The 7,218-nt window shown below is 28.0% G+C and overlaps 1 protein-coding gene across 1 annotated transcript in view; it reads right to left on the bottom strand.

Annotated features, from left to right (window-relative positions):
- Positions 1 to 7,218, bottom strand: part of LOC119675572 — a 127,110-nt gene that overhangs the window by 37,544 nt on the left and 82,348 nt on the right. The window lies entirely within an intron of this gene.

The following is a 7,218-nucleotide window of genomic DNA, read 5'->3' as shown; positions in this document are numbered from 1 at the left end:
TTCTTTGTCAAAACCGTACACCACAGTAATGTGTGACATTATTTAAAAGAAACAACGTTGATAGCTGCTTTTCAATGCAAATGTTATCCAATTATGATATATGCACTTCATCCACATGATGTTGGATTCGAATATGAATTTAAAATTCTGTTTAAGCGTGCATAGCATCTATGGATTTCAACATCAACACTAATAACAGTAACAATATTCATTGGCAGTAACAACAATTGCAGTTCATTCAGGAGTAGTTATCGAAATACTTCTAACCAGAAAGTATTTTCCTCCATTTGACTCATGCAAAAACGTACTGCAATGCGTTCCTTTCCATGCAATTCGCAAAAAAAATGAATTTAAAACCAAAAAGTTTTTGGCGAAAACTTAAAGTCATGACACGTATCACTGATATGCAATTGTGCCAGGAGTTTCACATATGAATCCTGGAAAAGTTATGATTTGTAGTTTTTATTAGTGCGCACACCAGCGTCTGCAACCACATTGGCACGTCTATCTAAAGGTGCATGTATTCTGATATTTGTGCATCAAAACGTGTGCATATATACCAATATGTATGTGGTGACTGTATCATAAATAGTTAAGATATCTACCATTTCTTAAATTTTTTTGTGTACTCGTAGTGCTGTTTTTGCATTTTTATGAGACATTGCTGGTACTAAGCTAGTGCGTCCGCATGTCATTTATTTGGTTACTTAAAAAAAGTAACTATGCGAAAAGAAGCCAAGTTTTTTGCTCGATCTTATCTTCTTGTCAAATAGTGCTAAAGTGAAAATGTACGTGATTTCATTTATTTGTTATATATAAGTCTGCCGTATTTTAGTATCTATGATATAATTTCAAAAGTAGTAGTAGCATTAGATCCGTATTTCAGATTTCAGATTTAAAAATTAAATTAGATACGTATAATAAAAACTAAGGGAATAGCCGTACCTAATTAACACATTACCTATCATTTCATCTCTTTATACAAAGCTAATGAAGATGGCAATATAGTATGAGAATTTAAAATATATAATATATTATTTCTGTTACACTTTTATAGACAATTAAACTAATTTATATGAATTATATTTTTAGAATGCTGAAAAAGTAGATATGTACTGTGCTTATATATATGTCATTGATATGTATTATATTTGTTGGATAATATTGATAGCACATCTGCACCAGATGTTTGCGAATGTGGACAATTGAGTGAGTAAAAGTGTGAAAATATAATGATAACACAGATATATTAATGATACCAGTTTTACTGACATAATTCTAAATTAAAAAGCTATCGACAAGGTAGATATCGTTTGTGCTTCTTATGGAAAATAAGCGTAATAATGGGACGATATTTATTCAGATAGCAGAAATGACGAAAAAACTGATAGCCATAGACTTCTAGGATGCGATCACATTGATGATTTATAAAGAAACTTTCATTTTTGTTTTTTATTATATTTAAACCAAATTTAGAGTTTAAATTAACAACAACTGGTCATATTGACTAACAAGAGGTTTTTTAATTAATATCACAAGAAAGTTTACATATGTAAGGTGAGCATATAGATCTGAGCTAGTCATCTGCTTGCTAGTTGAAACGCTAGCAAGCATGTGCGATGTGTGTGACATCGCAAAGTAACGCCGGGATGGTGCTGTTTAATTGTTGACTCAGCCTGTCATACTGTGTTTTAGCAGTCTTCTGTATTTCTTGCTTGACAGTAGGTATTTCAAGGTCACGGCGTAGATCAACATTTCGCACGTACCACGGAGCCTTAACTGCATCCCTGAGTGCTTTGTTTTGAAACCTTTGCATCATATCTATTATATATTTTTTTGCACAACCTCAAATTTGGACTCCATAGAGCCATACTGGCTTGAAGACTCCATCCAATAAGCCAAGTTAATTTTTTATATCTAATATTTATCTCAGTGAATTTTTTTTGACGTGTGCCTTCCATCTCAGTTTGGCATCTAGACTCATACCCAGATATTTCACAAAATTAGCAATTGGAATTTTTACTCTATTTAGAAAAAATGGAATTTAATTTTCGCTTTTGTTAGTAAAGTCTACGTGGTTAGATTTTGAACTATTTACTGTCAGTTTCCATTTATTTGTCCATTGTTCAATTTCTTGAAGAGCGATTTGTAGCTTGGTGGTAGACACCTTGTTGTTTGGACCTGTACCCGTTATTACCGTGTCATCTGCAAAAGTTCCGACAATACACCTTGGGTTCACTGACAACAAAAACTGATAAAGAAACTGTTTAACGACAATTATTATGCAATTACTATTAGACTATATCAATAATATTTTTAAAGAAAAGTGTTTAGAATAGGGTGTATAAATGTAACTGTTTCAAAAGAATGCATTACTGGACATGTGCGTAACTATTATGACGTAATCTCACAAATTTTATTTTGAATTGCTTTTACAACTAGTATATTTGTTAGATTTAGGCAATGACTCTGTCCGGTTATTAAATCAGAGCAAGTAGTTTAATAAAAAGATGTATGGTTACAATAAAAACAAGGAAAGTGTGTTTTCCAGATTTGTATATATTTCTTATTCCTATTCGATCAAAATTTTGCACATACGAAATAAGTGTATTTAATCAAAACTACACTTTTGTGATTTTGCAAAGATCAAACAGTTATCTTTGATTAAAAATACTTTAAACCTTTAGAAAATCACTTTCGACAAAGATATAGATTCAAATGGTATTTCAAACCAATTGACAACGAAATCATGAAATATCTTCAATATATGTATCTTATATACTATACATTAAACAGTATTTAAATTGAATCTTGAATATAATAAGTGGCATACATAATTAGGATATATTTATATTATTTTCATAGAGAGATGTAGTTATAGATTTTGGGTACTAGGTCTTTTTTGATGAAAAAACTTTATTAGAATATTTTGAATGGATATATAGCGTATAATATCAATAAAGACATATAAAATATGAAGAATTATTAACATATCTAAATAAGTGGTATTGAAATAACACAAGATAAAATGGATTCATTAATGTATGTAGGTAGTTTGTGTCTTCTTCCCTGTATCTTTATAATATAATACGAGTATGACATTCTTGGTAAAAATTAAATATTCATATTCCTTCTTGCAAGTTATTGTTAATATATATATAATACATGTAACCTTGCATAGGAAAAGGAATTATATTCGGCAAAGCAGTTTGTTGTGGCTTACTACTTATTGTACTTCGAGTCACACCCACACGTTAACTAATACATTGTGTTCTTATTTAGTTAGAATTATTATGCTTTATATACTATATTATTATTGTTTATAGAAACCGTTTCGAGATGAGCTATTTTTAATGATAAAGATCACATTTTTTACAAAGTCTTTAATTTTTTGGTTGATTGAGTACAGAAATAGTAATATTGGTTTCTTTGGCCTTCAAGATTTCAATGTTAAATGTAAAGGAATGCAATATCTTTTTTAAAAATAATTAGACTTAACTTTTTTGAATTGAATTATATATCATGTAATAAACAGCATACTTTTTAGTCAGCATACCACCTACTTTTCTTTGAGATGTCTACGGAATCTATGGTAATTCACCTAAGACAAATAAGAAAAAATTGTATAGAATATAAATCAAATAGATCGAAATTAGTATCTTAAGTTTTAACTGCCACTTTGACACTTTTGTCCCATTTAGTTAATTGAGATGTTTTATTCTCATTGTCAATAGAGAATATTATATTATCTTATAGGTGTCTTATCCTATAAACAAAAATTTTTCCCAAAACTCTTTATAGCTAATAATTTTGTTAATTAGCAAGTAACCTCAATCCTCTTTAATCTGTTGTCCATAAGTGAGTTGACAATTCAATTTATATCTGAATTAAAAAGGGAACATAAATTTCTGAGCAGCATATGATGGCGTATGTTATGAATCGTTAGATATTGAAATGTATTGAATGAGAGGAATCAGATAATATGAAAACATAAAGATAATGTTTCTAAATGCTTCATATGCATGACCATTGTATTCAATACAATGATTTCGATAAAGATACTCTTTTCTTTAAAATGCAGTACAATTCAATGAATGATAGAGACAAACTTTGAAATACTGAAGAAATTCCAGCAAAGCCGTTTGAACTAAATTTTTGAGCTGTTATGTTATAAGTACCAATAGGTACTAAAGGAAATTGATTCTGAACTGAATGAATTTTGTACAGTTTCTTAATCTAAACCTCCAACTTTTTAGTCTAATTAAATCCAATGTAGAAAATGATAATGACTTAGTTAATTTTTTTGCGTATACCATATAGATCTGCTGAATAGAAGTGGTTCAAATATACGAGTATATGAGGTTTACAGCACTGATTTATATATATTTTTTATAAAGTTACTTTTAGTATTAAATGATGATTCAAACATTAAAGTAGCCATTAGTTATAATTGTTCTGCAATAAGTGTTCGTTGAGGTACGTAAGAAGTCTTGATAAACTTAAAAATATGCTTATAAAATTTTACTATACTTTGTGAGTTTAAAGTATGTTGAACTTCAAGAAAATGTTTGCAATATAATTTTAGCATTAAACAATATAAAATAAAAAACATTTTATTAAAAAATTATATAAATTATATTTACTATTGATAGGTAAAAAATCCTTGACCACATTTGATGTAATTATGAATGTAATTTTTATATACATATTTTTTTTTTAATTTTTTTAAAGTATTTTTTATATTTTTTTATTTATTTTAATTTCATTTAATGCATTATAATTTATTATTTAAAAGCCAATAATTTTATGTTTTAGCACTTTGCTGAAATAATTTGTACTATTTATGTGTATTTATGTCCATTTGACCATCATTTATTTGCGGCCATTGGTGGATTTTTATACTGATTTTATGATTTATTCGAAATGCCAGTAACATTTTAATTATAAACATAAAAAGCGCAATTTATTACTGAAATGGTTGACACAAATAAATGTGCTGTTCATAATTGCGAGTTTGAACAATATTTGTTAATATAAGTAAAATAATTTAATGTGTTATAATGAAATGAAACAACCACAGGCGTTTTAATTTAATAAAATTTATGATAAATTAATTGTATTTTAAAATTTAAAATTTTAGAAGAAAAATAATAAATTGAATTGTAATTGATTTTTGTATTAGTAAACATATGATAGGAAATGACTGGTTAATAATCCTTTGATGGTTTATGGGTAGACTCCATTAATATTTCTATCATACGAGGTATATTTCGCAACATCTTTTATACAAGAAATATTCAAATTTTTATATTAATATGTAAAATTTATATGCTAATTACAACACTAATACATACAATTGACAATCTGCACCACTAGTACTATATCAGTGGATCATAGATGCTTGTATTTATTATATGAATTTCAATACATGGAATTCTTGAAACTATAGTTTATTCCATATAAGGTGTTTGTTTGTCCAGAATGACTTAAGTATTGTACATGACAAAATTGTAGATATGACTCATTCCAAGTACTCACCCCTCTCCAAAAGGAGGTCCCTAAAAGGAATTGATCACTGGAAATACTTCATGCTAATGCTAGACGTCCCTATACCTATCCTATTTCAGCACTTCTATATATAAATCGAATATCATTCAACTGTGTTCGAATGTTTTCTTTCGGTTAGCGGTGGCATGAATTTAAATGTATTTAATTACTACAATTTTTGTATATAAGATATATGGTATTCACTTAATGAGGGTTATTACAAAATATGTATTAAAAATATTGAATCTACCATTAACTATATTTCGCAGCGTAATTGACATTTTAAATTGCTTTTAGTGTCTTATCATTTGGTACATTAGTTGTCAGGTATAGTCTTTATAAAAGTTCTACGGTTCTAAGGTTTCTTCTTAACCATTAACACCAAAATTTTTTTTGGGATTAGAGAAACTAAACAACCAGTGTATTTATTATGATTTTAAATGATTTCTTGTTAGTTTGCCTTCATAAGATTTTTCCATATATTTCTACTATTTAGTAGCGTAATAAGAAACTTTACGGGGTTACTGTAAGACCTTATTGAACCACTAAATTAATTCTTAGTATAGTTGTTCCGAATATTGAAAAATTTAATTGTATCGATCTTTATGCAGATTTTAGTTAAGCTGAGCTCAGACCGTAGATACTGAGAAGCTTTTATACATGTTAAACTAGATGCTGTGATAGCATTTGAGTCAGGCATGTCAGAGGTAAACAGGGATTACAGAATGGGCTCTAAGACTGTTTTTAGTAAAACACCTGTATTTATAAGCTGCAGAGTATGTTAGATGTTTGATTCTTTTGCTGCATGGAAGAGTATATTTAGTTAAAGTATGACGTCATTAATATATAGTATAGTACAGAAACTTTTTTCTTCATCGTGAATAATATGCTACTTCTGTCAAACATTACGAAAGACTGTGATACAATATCTTATGCTTTCTAGAGCTGTTATAACTTCTTTAATTATTTTGTGGCATTGGTCAGAAACTCAGAACTATTCTGAATACATAATTTTAAACCGAAAAAACAAGTTTGTTTAACATTCTCTTTAAAACAATATTGTCACATGTTTAAAAAAAAGGTAAAGATTACTTGTGACCAATGAAATAAAACCATGAATTAGTTTTGTTTTTGAACATATTTATTATTTTCTATTAATATGCGTATGTATCGTAGATAAAAAGAGTTTTAGTTTGAGGAAAGCCATACAGATACTATTAAGATATTTTTAGAGTAACAGATAAAATCAGTACCCTTATCTTATAACTATTGTGTTGTATCGTAGTTATTAAGATGCGATATATAATTATTTTGCAGTAAATAAGAATTTTTATACAAAAATTAAAAGAGTAATACATAAAGAATGGTTTTAAAATAATTGTGTACCATAGAGTTTTTAGCAATAATTTATCAAAAATGGTTTCAAACTAGTAAGTTCATTTTAATTTTTGTCAAAATTCACACAGAGAAAAAAGTTTAGCAGAAAAAATGAACCAAAAATTACCTACAAACCCGCTTTTCCAATGCGGTTACTTTCAATTTTTTTTTTTGGTTGATGTTGCACTGTTATTATTTTTCTCGTACTGATATGTCAGTGTTCGAATCAGTCTATATATGTATACTCGTATATCCATATTATCCTGTATATAAATATATTTACTAACATATATG

This window comes from Teleopsis dalmanni, chromosome 2 (assembly GCF_002237135.1).
Source record: "Teleopsis dalmanni isolate 2A chromosome 2, ASM223713v2, whole genome shotgun sequence".
Lineage (NCBI taxonomy): Eukaryota > Metazoa > Arthropoda > Insecta > Diptera > Diopsidae > Teleopsis > Teleopsis dalmanni.
The sequence above is the reverse complement of the archived record's forward strand: the minus strand, read 5'-3'. Positions and strand labels throughout refer to the sequence as shown.